Source organism: Medicago sativa, chromosome 6, assembly GCF_051527215.1.
Source record: "Medicago sativa cultivar Bolivia chromosome 6, Bolivia_mono, whole genome shotgun sequence".
Taxonomy (NCBI): Eukaryota; Viridiplantae; Streptophyta; class Magnoliopsida; order Fabales; family Fabaceae; genus Medicago; species Medicago sativa.
The window spans coordinates 30,910,642-30,924,880 of NC_140754.1; the positions used below are offsets into that span (position 1 = coordinate 30,910,642).

A 14,239-nucleotide genomic window follows, 5' to 3' on the forward strand; every position below is an offset into this window, starting at 1 on the left:
TTCCCAGACAGTTGCAAACCATATAGCTTGTAATATGTATTTTTCTGATTAAAATGACTTGATGCATCGTTAGGCATAACGGAAAAAACACCTATCCACTTGAGAATTAAGTTCCAAACAGATCGAAAAAAATCACAATGAAAAAACAAATGGGAAGATGTTTCCATTTCCCCATACTCTCCAGCACAAAGCTAAGCATCAAATGAAATAACATGCCGATGGAAAAGATTGTCTTTGGTAGGAAGCCTATCTCGAAATAGATGTCAGGCAAAGATAATAACCTTTAAAGGAACATTCTTGGGCCACAGAGAAGATGCAGGCACAACTTGATCGAGTTGTGTAGAAGCCGACAACGAATTATATGCTCTGTGAACGGAATACACCGAAGATGTTTCCAACCGCCGCAACCATCTATCGACCCTATCGACCTGCATATTTCTAGAATTATCTAGAATGCATTAGTAACTTTTAGAATGTTAAGAATTGATGTACATGTCTAGATTTCTCTAGAATAGTTTAGTATATTTTAGAGTTAATTAATACTTTACTCTAAAAACTAAACATGTTTCAGTAGAAAACAGCCACAACAAAGAAACCGAAAGCCAATGGAGAATGAAAGAAACTATGCACCACACATTTTAGTATTACAAGAAACAAATCACTAACATTTTAAAAAGTAAACTATCCGAGTAGAAAGAGAAATTAAAAATAATACCAGAAGGTCAACTTTTTCCTCTGAATTTAATCTGCTTCATCCACATTTTCATTATTTTATCACCTCCCAAAATAGTATTCATTGTCGTTTTCCAAAACTCGCACGACCACTAAAATAAAAAACGACCAATTATTTTTGTGATCTCCCTGGAAAAACGAAAATCGCTCTGAAAAGATTCAGAGAGCCACAACAGCCGCCCGTCCGACCCCAGGTATTGATTTCTCTTTTTTGTTGGATGGATGATTTTTTGCAATAAACCATTTTCGATTTTGAAACAGAGTATTCGTTTATTGCAAAAAATCATCTATCCAACAAAAAAGAAAAATCAATATTTGGGGTCGGGCGGCAATGGTTGTGGCTCTCCGAATCTTTTTAGAGCGGTTTTAATTTTTCCAGGGAGATCACAAAAATAATAGGCCGTTTTTTATTTTAGTGGCTGTGCGAGTTTTGGAAAACGAAGATGAATACTAATTAGGGAGGTGACAAAATAAGGAAAATGTGATGGAAGCAGATTAAATTCAGACGCAAAAATTGCCTTCTGGTATTATTTTTAATTTCTCTTTCTACTTGGATAGTTTCCTCTTTTTTTTTTTTTTCTCTCTTGATGAGTTAGCATGCCCTTGTGAGTGTTTTGTTGCTTGACGCGGTTAATATCTTTAGATTGATCTGATCATTTTGTTTTTATCCTTCCTTTTTGAGATCTGATACACAACAAAGAAACCAAATACCAATGGAGAATGAAAGAAACCCTATGCTTCAATTCTCAAAACGTTTAGTCCAAAATGGAGTGAAAGTGACACTAGGAAACACCATTTCCATTTGGAGCAAAATCGACAACAACATTGATCTAAATTCAATTGAAATTGAAAGCATCTCAGATGTTTCGTCAATTGAAATTGAAAGCATCTCAGATGTTTCCAAGAAAATTGGAATTCCTGTTGCTGTTTTTTCTACTCAAGCTTGTTGTGTTAATACTAAAAACATGCATGCTTTTATGAAATGGATTGAGTTGCCAATTTCGAGTAGTGAAATTGTGTTACTTATATATTCCTACAAACCAGTTTTCAAAAATTGATCAAGCTGATGGGGTTCTTGTCAATACTTTCTATAAACTTGAGCCAGAGGTAAGTAAGTTACATATGTGTGTGTGTGTGTGTGTGTCTATATATATCTGTAAATATAAATATAATTGACTAATTTTTGATTTTTTATTCTTCATTTTATGGATTGCAATGTGTTTGTGATTTTGCTAGTCATTATCAGATTTTTAACACGGATGTCGCAGCTCAGGTGGCAGTGGAAAACCTTTATTAAAAGCATTCGTCACGATCCTTAATATTGTAATCACGGGTAAATGTTGCTCATGTGACCTTAAATGTAATCACATTGACATTTGAAACCATGATAGCATCGCCAAGATGTTGAGGACTTTTTAGAATTGGGATTCCCGCAAAGATTAGAATCAAGGTTTTTTTTTACAGCGATAACAGTTGTGGTTGTATCGCATTCTTTGACATTGTAGATAATCGTAGTCAAGTATGTTTGTTGCAACACTTAATATTATGGAATATATTTCATATAAGTTGTTAGAGATTCAGAAAAGAGTAAAATTCCAAAGGAAATTTTGGAGTTATTATTAGAGAAAAGTTTAATTGTCAATTGGTGTCCACAACTACAAGTGCTAACACATGAAGCTATTGGTAGTTTTGTAACACATTGTGGTTGGAATTCAACATTGGAAGCTTTGAGTGTTAGATTTCCAGTGATTACAATGCCACTTTAGACAGATCAAATCACAAATTGAATGTTTATTGTTGATGATTGGAAAATGGTTAGAAGGGAAACAATTAAGGTTTGCTTAAAGGAAATAATGATACTTGCACCACACTTAAATGGATTCGCTGCGGTTGAGATATTTCTGCATTCACGCAGTCAATGCATTGGTAACTGTAAGATTGAGTTTCGATAGTTAACTAAGTATGCTGAATTTTTAATTTGTTTTATAATTTTCATTGGTCATTGATGTGCTGACTCTATGAACTCGAAGTATTCCCACAACAGAGAATCTCGAACTATTATAAAATAAATTGGTATGTCAGCTTCAAAATCATGGTCTAAAAGTATGCTTAAGAGGTACCAATGAAACAAGGTTGTCTAATATTATAAGGTGATAATTCATTGATGAGGAAAAGCAAGTACTATCAATGTCATCTTAAATTGTATTGTAAGGTGATAATTTATTAATTTCCTCTTATAAAGTTTGCTCAATCATTAGAAGATGGACATAAATTGAGAAAAATATTTGTGTTTCAAAAAGTCACATGATAGCAATACTCGTAAAAATCTCCCCTGGAATTTATTATTTCTTCAAGCATATTAACTTTTAAACTTTTATTTAATTGATATAAACACTGATTCAATATAATGAAAAATTTGAAAATCTAAGAAACAGATTGTATATACTGGATAGATTAGTTGATATGACTGCACTTAAAATGTAAACATAATGTATTTAAAACTACCATTGTTGTACTCGGCATTTTTTTTATTGAATAAAAAATGAAATCTTGAACCAAAAAAAATAAAAATGAAATCAACATGTTTGTACACAAATTTAGAATACCTTACTTCAATTTTGATTCTTAAGGAACCAAATAATAAATTTCATGTGTTTTCGTTTTTGAAAATTATGGCTACAAATTTTAACTCTATTGATAACATAACCATCAATAATAATAAGATTGATTTCGACATTTCTTAAGGTTTTGAAAAATGAAACGCTTAGGCGATTAGGCACTGTTCATTTGCCATCCTTATTCTAGCTTTCTTCAACCTAAGGTAACCCCATCAACCATCCACAACCTAAATTCTTCCTACTCCGATCATCATGGATACTTGGAAATGTCTTATCGACGACACTTCCATCCCATCATCTAAAGCTCCTCAAACTAAACCTAACCCAACCCCGGTTAAAACCACCGCCTTCGTAATCACCACTAACCCTATCCCAACAACCGCCACTGTAACCACCACTCAAACCACCATAACCCCCGAGGTTCGTCATCAAAACAAGGACCCAATTATCAACCCTAAACCATCTAAAGTTCTTCAAAGGCAAGCCAAAACCTTTGCTCAGGCTGTATCCAACATCTGTGATATACCCACCTCTCAACTCCCCCAACCGATTCTCAAAGGGGATAATTTCTCAATATCGATTCCAGAAGAGGAATATTTGACCGGATTAAACGAATGCAAGTTTAACCTTCATGCCAGAATCATCTGGCCTAAAGGGTCGTCCCCGCTTTCAACTTTTGATTTGCGCGCCAAACTATCCACCTTATGGAAGGATCTCAGCAAGTGGGGAATCTCATTTATAGGTAAAGGTTTTTACAGTCTCACTTTTTCATGTCTGGAGGATGTCAAAAGTGTGAGATCCATAGCTTCCTGGAATCTTAACCCAGGCGTAATGAAATTCTTCACTTGGACCAAGGACTTTGAACCTAATCTGCAGAATAGCACTTCTGCGCAGGTTTGGGTAAGAATCTATGGTTTACCACAGGAGTATTGGAGGCCCAGGATCTTATTTGCTATTGCTAGTAGCGCAGGTACTCCTATTTACACAGACTCTGCCTCTGCTAAGCCCATGATTGAACGTACGTTTGGTCATTATGCTAGGGTACTTGTGGATATGGATGTCACTCAAACCCTAAGATACAAGGTTTTGGTCGAAAGGGTAGGTTATGCTTTCTTTGTTGAGCTTGACTATGAAAACATTCCTGATTTCTGTAGTCACTGTAAGAAAATAGGTCATCATATTGGTATTTGCAAACTGATGAATTCTTCTGAGTTCAAAGGAGATGAGGGAATGAAGGCTGGTCCTCTGAATGTGACTGGGAAAGAAACATGGAAGAAAAGACAAGAAGTGCAAAAACAGGGCAACCATGTTAAGGACCCTATTATTGTTGATATAGCAAAAGAGACTGCAGTCAGTGCTGAGAAACATGATAAAAGCAATAAACATGTCACAGGTAAAGCTGGACCTAGTGGAACTAAAGATAATCTGGAGGGAAGACAAAATAACTCATTTGAAGCCCTTTTGAGTAAGGAAGCTAATGAAGAAAACATCAGAGATGCTTTGAGATCTGCAGACTTGGAATATGAACAACAAGTGAATGAAGAGCTTGATGAAGTGCAAAAGGGACCAGATGAGAACGATGATAGCTCACAAGGCTCAGAGTTTGTTGATGCAACTCAACAAATTTATAGAACTGAGACTTCTGATGCTTCTATGGATCATGAAGACTCTGAAGAGGAGGATTGCTCAGTTGATATTAGTGAGGAAGATATAGAGAGACACAACAGAGAGTTCCTTAAAAATTCATGGGCTAATATGGCTGATGAGGCAGAAACTGACAAAAGACCTCTCAAACATCTGGAAGAAGAAGGCATTGACAAGTATGATATACCAGATGAAGGATTTAAAGTTGTTCAAAAGAGGAAACCTGCTACCAAAAAAGGGTCATCAAAGAATAGTCTATACAATACCAGAGCTAAATCTGGCAACTCTAAACCCTTCAGATGAAGAGTCTCTACTGGAACATAAGGGGTTTAGCTAACCAGCCCTCAAGGTTAGCTCTTAGTAGATTAATTTTGTTACATAAACCTGACTTAGTGTTTATTGCTGAACCTTGGATGGATTTCTCCAAATTCCCTCCCTCTTGGCTTCATAGATTAGGTTTTAAGATTTTTTCTCTCAATGATAGGGGAAATCTTTGACCTAATCTTTGGTGTTTTTGCTCCACTAATCTTAACCCTTCTGTTTTAGATGTAGATAGCCAACAAGACACTTTTAGCATCCCTGTTAATAATCACAATCTTATTTTTTCTGCTGTTTATGCTTCAACCAGTAACATTAAAAGGAGAGATCTCTGGCAAAAACTTAGTTTACTGAACAACACTTTTAATGCCCCTTGGACCATCATTGGAGACTTCAACACCATTTTAGGAGTGCATGAACATAATGGGAGCTTCACACCTGCTAGACCCCCCATTAATGACTTTGTTAATTGGTCTGACACAAATGACTTAATTCACCTGCCTACTAGAGGTGCCACCTACACCTGGGACAATGGTAGATCTGGTATAAGACACACCAAAAGGAGACTTGATAGATCCATTGTTAACCATAAAATGCTTGATCTCTGCACATCCATATCTTGTTCAACCCTTGTTAAAACAGGTTCTGACCACTACCCTCTCCTGCTTGATTTCAAAACAGATAACATCAAGATTGCATCATCCTTTAAATTTTTGAAGATGTGGACTCTCCATACTGACTGCAATCAAATCATCTCTGATTGTTGGAACATTACTATCCCTGGTTGTCCCATGTATATCCTCAGCTCTAAGCTCAAAAACCTCAAAGCCAAACTCAAGCAGTGGAACAAAGATATTTTTGGTAATATTCATTCCCATGTTGAACTTGCTGAATCCAAACTATCTGATATCCAAACTCAAATTAACCTTTTTGGTCATTCTGATCAGCTTATGAATGATGAGAAATTAGCCCAAATTGATCTTGACCAAGCCCTTAACAAGCAGGAGTCCTTCTGGAAGGAAAAAGCTAGAATAAATTGGCATTTGCATGGTGATAGAAATACAAGTTTCTTTCATAGAGTCACCAAAATCAAAAACAAGACAAAAGTCATTTCCTCTTTGAGGATTGAAGAAGATATCATCACTGATCCTCAAACTATTACTAGTCATATTGTTAATTGCTATCAGAATCTTTTTTCTTCTAACTTTGTTTTGCAGGATTCTTTGCTGGTGGAAGAAGTCATCCCTCCTCTCATAGACAATCATACCAATAGCTTGTTAACTATGGTTCCCTCTAGAGATGAAATCAAGGCTGCAGTGGTTAGTCTGAATGGTGATGGAGCTCCAGGTCCAGATGGATTTGGTGCTTGTTTCTTTCAAACATACTGGGAGATTGTGCAACATGATGTCATTGAAGCTGTGTTGGAATTCTTTCATACTGGTTGGTTACTTCCTAACTATAATGCCAATTCCCTAATATTGATCCCTAAAAATCCTAATGCTGACACCATTGATCAATATAGACCCATAGCCCTAGCAAATTTCAAATTCAAAATAATTTCAAAGGTTATTGCTGACAGACTTGCAAACATCCTGCCTAGTATAATTTCTGTTGAACAAAGGGGTTTTGTCAAAGGGAGGAATATTAAAGACTGCATTGCTTTAACCTCTGAAGCTATCAATGTCCTGGATAAAAGGTCTTTTGGGGGGGAACCTAGCTTTAAAAATTGATGTCTCAAAGGCTTTTGATACCTTAAATTGGGAGTTTCTGCTCAAAGTTCTTATAAGTTTTGGTTTTAACCAAACTTTCTGCAGCTGGATCAAAACCATTCTCCAATCAGCGAATATTTCCATTTGTGTGAATGGTACTCAGGAGGGGTACTTCAATTTCAATAGAGGTGTCAGACAAGGTGACCCTTTGTCACCACTTCTTTTTTGTATTGCAGAAGAAGTTCTTAGTAGAGGAATATCAAAACTTGTTGACAATGGTACCATTGAGCTCATCTCTGCATCTAGACACTCTAAGATTCCATCTCATTGTTTCTATGCTGATGACCTTATGGTTTTCTGCAAAGGAAAATTGTCTGGCTTAGAAGCTTTGAAGGATCTTTTCACAAGATATGCAAACTGCTCTGGACAGATTATGAACATCAGAAAGTCTTCAATTTATGCTGGAGGTATCCATAATCATAGACTTAATCACATTGTTAACTTACTTGGTTTCTCTGTAGGGGCCTTGCCTTTTACTTACCTTGGAGCTCCTATTTTCAAAGGAAAACCAAAAAAAATTCATTTTCAATCAATTGCTGATAGAGTGAAACTGAAATTAGCAACTTCGAAAGCCTCTCTCCTTTCTATGGCAGGAAGAGTTCAATTAGTCAAAGCCGTGGTACAATCAATGCTTATTCACACAATGTCTGTTTACACTTGGCCTGTTAGCTTGCTCAGAGAAATGGAAAGATGGATTAAGAACTTCATTTGGAGTGGTGATATCACAAAGAGGAAGATGGTGACTGTTGCTTGGAAAAAAATTTGTTCTTCTTTTGATGAAGGTGGCCTAAACGTTAAATCCCTAATTTGTCTCAATGAAGCTACTAACCTTAAATTCTGCTGGGATTTCTTGCACTCTAAGGAACAATGGGCATCTGTTCTTAGAAGTAGAGTTATGAGAAGAAACAACTACATCAGGCATCATATTTCATCCTCCATTTGGTGTGGTATTAAAAAAGAGATGGATACCATTAAAGATAATTCAACCTGGCTTGTTGGAAATGGAAAACAAATTGACTTCTGGCAAGATGCTTGGAATGGGGATCCTTTGGCTCTATCCCCAAATGCTACTATGGATTTGATGGCTGACTTCTCATCATCCCTTGAGGATTATATTCTCAATCAGCATTGGAATGTGCCTATTCAGCTGATTCAGATATTTCCTGCTCTCAGAAATCTTACAACCCATCTTATCCTTCCTGTTGAAGATCATGAAGACAGTTTGGTGTGGATTCACAATTCTTCTGGTTTACTCTCCCTTAAAGAAGCTTATGAGCACAAAAGGCATCATTTCCCTCAAAGAAATTGGGCCAAAATTATTTGGTCTAAAGATATCCCACCATCTAAATCTCTTATGGCTTGGAGGTTGCTGCATAATAAGCTCCCAACAGATGAAAATCTGAGCATGAGAGGCTGTCATATCCCCTCTAGATGCTCCTTATGCATGTCTAATTCTGAGACATCCCTCCACCTTTTCATTCACTGTCCATATGCTACAAATCTTTGGAAGTGGCTTGCCTCTGTTGTAAACATCAATATCTAGTTTCAGACTCTGGAAGATATATGGCTGCTTTGTGATAGAAACTGAAACCCCAATGTAAGCTTGCCATCTTATCCGCTTTGATCAATATCTTGAATGTCATTTGGTTCTCCAGAAATCAGTCTAGATTCAGTAACAAGGTGGTCACTTGGAAGTCAGCTATTTCAATCATCATTTCAAATGTTTCCATCTCTTGTAATCTCTCAAAGGCGGTTGCCTCTTCATCAATATCAGATTTCATCATCCTCAAGAAGTTAAATGTCTGTATTCATCCTCCCAAAGCTCCCAGGATTATTGAGGTTACATGGCACCCTCCCATCTATCATTGGATCAAATGCAACACAGACGGATCTGCCAATAGCACCACATCTTCCTGTGGTGGGATCTTCAGAGATAAAGACTCCAATTTCCTTCTTTGTTTTGCAGAAAACACAGGTGCCAAGAATGCTTTCTTTGCTGAACTCTCTGGAGCAATGAGAGCTATTGAGATTGCTCATCAGCATCAATGGAACAACTTATGGATTGAATCTGATTCAACTCTTGTGGTAAATGCTTTCAAAAACTCTTCATTGATTCCTTGGCCCCTAAGGAACAGGTGGAACAACTGTGTGAATATCACTAGGAATATGAATTTTTTGGCTACTCATGTGTTTAGGGAAGGTAACTGCTGTGCAGATGCCTTAGCTAATTTGGGTTTAACTTTGCAACAACTAACTATTTGGCTAGAATTACCTTCTTGTATTAGAAGTTTTTTTGTTCAAAACAGGCTTGGAATGCCTTGTTTTAGGTTTGTAAATATCTGAAGAGGTTTTGGTTTGGTCCCCCTCTTCCTTTTTGTTCCTCCTTTTTCTTTTGGTAATCTATTTCTGGTAGTCCTGGCTTCCTGCTAGGCTATCTTTGTTTAAAAAAAAAAAAAAAACCATCAATAATAAACAAAAAGTGTGAAGATTCATGATTAGGGTTGAAGAATATTTGACATTGTGAATTGATACTATGTTGGAGATTGATTTTTTTATTCTCACCTACTAATAATTAATTTAGGCCCCAACATTCTTTTTACCACTTTTTATTGTTCAAATCTTATTATTCGGAGGGCTATAAAGTATTCAACATGAACCGTCAAATTTTGTAATTTTCTTTCTTATTTATTTACAATTTAGGGTACGTAGTATTTGCCATTTGTAACTCTTTGAATATTGTAAGGAGAAATTTTGTTTGTTATTCATTCAAGTGAAAAATACATCAAGTGCATACCTATTTATAGTAAAGTATCCAAGTATTTGAGCTATCTTACTTTACAAGAAATAATGCAATACTAACTATAATTCTCAGAAAGTAACTTAAGTTGTAAGCTCTAACACCTAACAATTCCTCCCTTAAATTGTGCATTATCGTAAAACAGTTTACAAGAGTGTATCTTAGTCTAATCCATCAATAACACCAAGCTTAGCTCTCAGTTTGCAAATTGTTTCAAGTTTGAGTGGCTTTGTCATAATGTCAGCCAATTGATCTTGTGAGTTGCAGTGTTTCAGTTCCATGATATTATCTCTGGTCAAGTCCCTCAAAAAATGAAATATTATATCTATGTGCTTGCACCTTCCATGCATGATAGGGTTCCAGGGCCGTCCCAAAGAATTCAGAGGCTCGGCTCTGGGAATGAAAAGAGGTCAGTGATAAAATCAAAATGTATTTTTTTTTTTTTGGAAAGAGCAATGTTCTATTTATATTTTTTAAAAGATAAATGCAAGGTGTCGTATATATGCGGTACACCCAAAGTGAAAATGACTACCGTATACATGAGAAATCCCCACCTGACACCAAAAGCAAGAGAACCTAAATCTAATAGGCCTAAAAGGCTAAAACAAGAGGACAAAAAATGGCTGGGGGTGTTAAAAAAAAATTGGAGGGCAGTAGTACTAGTGGGTATAAAAAAATTTGAGGCCCATGGTTGGGGGAGGCCCAACTCTGTTGAGCTGTTTGCACCCCCTCAGGGTCGGGCCTGTAGGGTTCTTAGACAGTTTGATTGATGAACTGTTATCACATTATACCGCAGTTGCTTCCCTTTGATCTTCACACAGATGGCTCAAAATCTTTCTCATCCAAACTCCTTGAAAAAAGCATCAAGCTGTTGCATCATACTCAACTTCAGTAGTAGATACAGTAATTATAGGCTGCTTCTTAGATCGCCAGGATATTGCTCCATTTCCAATCATGAACACCTACCCTGAGGTGCTTTTCCTATCATCCGTGCTCCATTTGAATGTTTAATTGAAAATAAATAAACATTATATAAATTGCTTAATAACAATTATGGGTGTCTATAAGGCACTAATTTCATTTGATGAAATTGTAACAGTAACCTATAATCATATATACGAAATTACAACTTATTTTATATATTATAATAGATTAAGAAGAGTCATGTACCTTCTTAGTTGGGTAGAGCGTGCTAGTAACGTGTTATGAAACTAAGCAAATAAGAATAAGAATAGAGAGAAGGAGAGGAGGAGATAATAGAGAGAAGTATTGTATTATTCTTTGATGTCCTCTAATATGTTACATATGAGCTCTATATATACAATAACTTAGGGAACAAATCCAATAGTCTAGTAGTATAACTCATTAACCCATTTGCTCTATGGACATCCACTATTAATATTTATATCACTCCCCCTTAGATGTTGATGAACGAAATTGGCAAATGCACCAAATCGCAACAAGAAGTAAAAGAAGATTAATAGAATTGCAGGGTTAAATTGTCTTGCCAAATGCAAAATTATTTTTTCTAATTCAAATGATTAACAACGATTAGGGTTTCCTTGAATCCCCCGTCTCTATTGGAGTTATCTTTTAAGAAATAAAAGAAATTATGCGGTGCATCACTAATTTAATGTGTCACGATGATCTAACCCATACTAGGCTCTTTAGATAACTCATGTAGGATCCACCAGAGTAGTGTACTATGTTTTTTTAAAGAACAAAGTAAGGAGGAAGACGATTCAAATCTTAACTTCCTAACCACTATAAGAAGTAGTAATTAGAAAAGCCAATGAACTATAAAATTATGGGTTGTTAGTTCCTAATTTAATCCTACAGATCAATCCCCAAGGTTACACTCGTAGTTAACTAATTGACCAAGCATTAATAACGGGCATAATCAAATTTAAATCTCAACAAAATCAAAAACGTAAACTGAATGAAAACTTTATTCATAAATTCCATCAATTAAGAAGGGGTTTATCGTGGAACCCTAATCAAGAGGTTTTGTTGCTAATGGCAACAAACATCATAACAAAACAATAGAAGAACATACCTTAGAAAGAATAAAAGGAGGAGAAATTTTGCCTTGAATCTCTTATGCTTGACCCTTTCTCTCATCCATAAATGTTACCGAATCCATAACATAGTGTGCCAGAGTCTCTATTTATAGCATGAGGTTGCTTAGGGTTTAAGAGAGGAAAATTGGGCTTTATCCGCCAAGCAGTTTTTAGCCGCTGTCAGGCGAATGGATTGGGCACAGGGGCGCCCGAGGCAGCCCCTCATGTGTGATTTCTTGCATTTTCTTCCCGTCTTTGATCATTCTTCCGTCTAAAACTCCTAGGAACTTGAAATTTATTTTCTTCACCATGTTTTGTCTTCAACAACCTTCTAAGAACCCTTGATCTTCAATTCTTCATCCTTGATTCTTCACGTGATGTATTGATTTGATGATTTACATGATTTCTCACTGCAAAACACTCAAAACACCTATGAAGTTGGATGATCAAGGATAAAACTGAATAACAACGACTCGAGTGAAAACAATACTTGTATAACCACATGTTATTGCCTCAAAACATGAGATTTTTGTTTCATATACTTATTATTGAACTATGTATTGTAAGCTTTGGTCTACTTAGATTGTGGTTCATATATGTTGGTAGTGATTTAAATCTACTTATTTCTTTAAAAAATTATGTGAAAAACTCCTAATTGCAAGCTCTAATTAAAATTTTGAAGTTAAATCATGGTTTAATTGCTATTACATCTTGTTTTTACATCTTTAAATTGTGGTAACAACATAAATCATAGTTTAATTGCTATTACATCTTGTTTTTCGGTATCAAAACACTAATATTGCAACCCAGGTTGCGGTTGCAGACCTTTATAAAAAACTTTGGTCACGATCCATTTTATTGTATAGAAATTCAAATAATAGAAAATAAAAGGAATAGTAATATTTTATTTATTCATATAATTCAATTATTACATGTGAGACTGAGTTTTTCTCCAACTCAATAGTATTATTGTAAACTAAATAAAAAGATGAAATAAATTTAGGGTACTCTAGAAGGGGGGCAACATTGCTTGTTAAAAGCGCATAGTATGTAGCAAGAAGGCACAGGTGCATAATCATCAACACTAACCCCGGGCCGTGTGGCATATGCATTTCCCATTAGGCTCATCGCAACAACAACCAAAGAGACAACAAACTTCATTATCATTTTCAAAGAACCTTCCATTTCAGCTAAACAATTTATTTTTTCAAACAAAGAACAAACTGCATATCTTGTGTTGAGACACAATAGATTATTTATACACAGATATCAATCCTTATCCTAAAAATAAGCATATGTGGACAATGTTGACCATCATATTAAACTATAGACATATTATTAATATATATATATATATATATATATATATATATATATATATATATAGCTATATTGACTATTGACTGTTGACTATATATATAAGTTAAAAGTTGTTATTAATTGATAAAAAATGAGAAATTAAAACAATTTTCAAATTACAAAAGTATTTTAATATGTATGAAGTCCTTTTTAGGTGTGAAATCTAAAACACTCTAGAAAGGGTAGACTGGACTAGCCAATCAGGTTGACGGTGAACCAGAATAAATTTTCTGTGCCCGATTCTCTCTCTCTACCTCTCTCTCTCTCTCTCTGTGTGTGTGTGTGTGTGTGTCTATATATATATATATATATATATATATATATATATATATATATATATATTACCTTTGTTTTATTAAGACAATTTTGATTAAAATTATGGATATAGATATTTTTTTACTTTCATATTATAACAAATTATACTTATATTTTAAAATGAGACCAATAATATAAAGAATAATAATATAAATTCTAATCTTTTTGAATGATATGAACAATCAACAATTCGCTCTTGGTGAATTAAATCAACCACTTGAGCCCAAATTCTTAATTGAAAAGTACATAATAAAGCTTTTTAATCATGTACAAATTTGCATGGATAAAGAAATCAAAAGTAAAAAGGTTATCTTGGAACTTAAGTTTTTCATATAAAATACATAATTTTGAAATAAATAATTTTGAGTAAATGGACATTTTAGTCCCTGACTCTGCATTTCGTTGTCACAAAGGTCACTAGCTCAGGATTAAATACCAAGTAGTCCCTGAATGTGCACTTCCGTTATAACTTTAGATCCTGACGTTATAAACTTCTGTTAACCGCTGAGATGAAAATTGTTTTGTGGTATATATGTGATGCATCACAGGGACTAAAGTGAAAGTAGAAACTGGTCACTTTAGTCCCTGAACCGAAAATCAATATCCGAAATGAATCTCAAATCCCTA

At 35.1% G+C, this 14,239-nt stretch overlaps 1 pseudogene; it reads left to right on the forward strand.

Annotated features, from left to right (window-relative positions):
- The first annotated feature begins 558 nt into the window (after window positions 1-558).
- On the forward strand, window positions 559-2,029 carry LOC146914490 (UDP-glycosyltransferase 74G1-like; annotated as a pseudogene).
- Window positions 2,030-14,239: the final 12,210 nt, after the last annotated feature.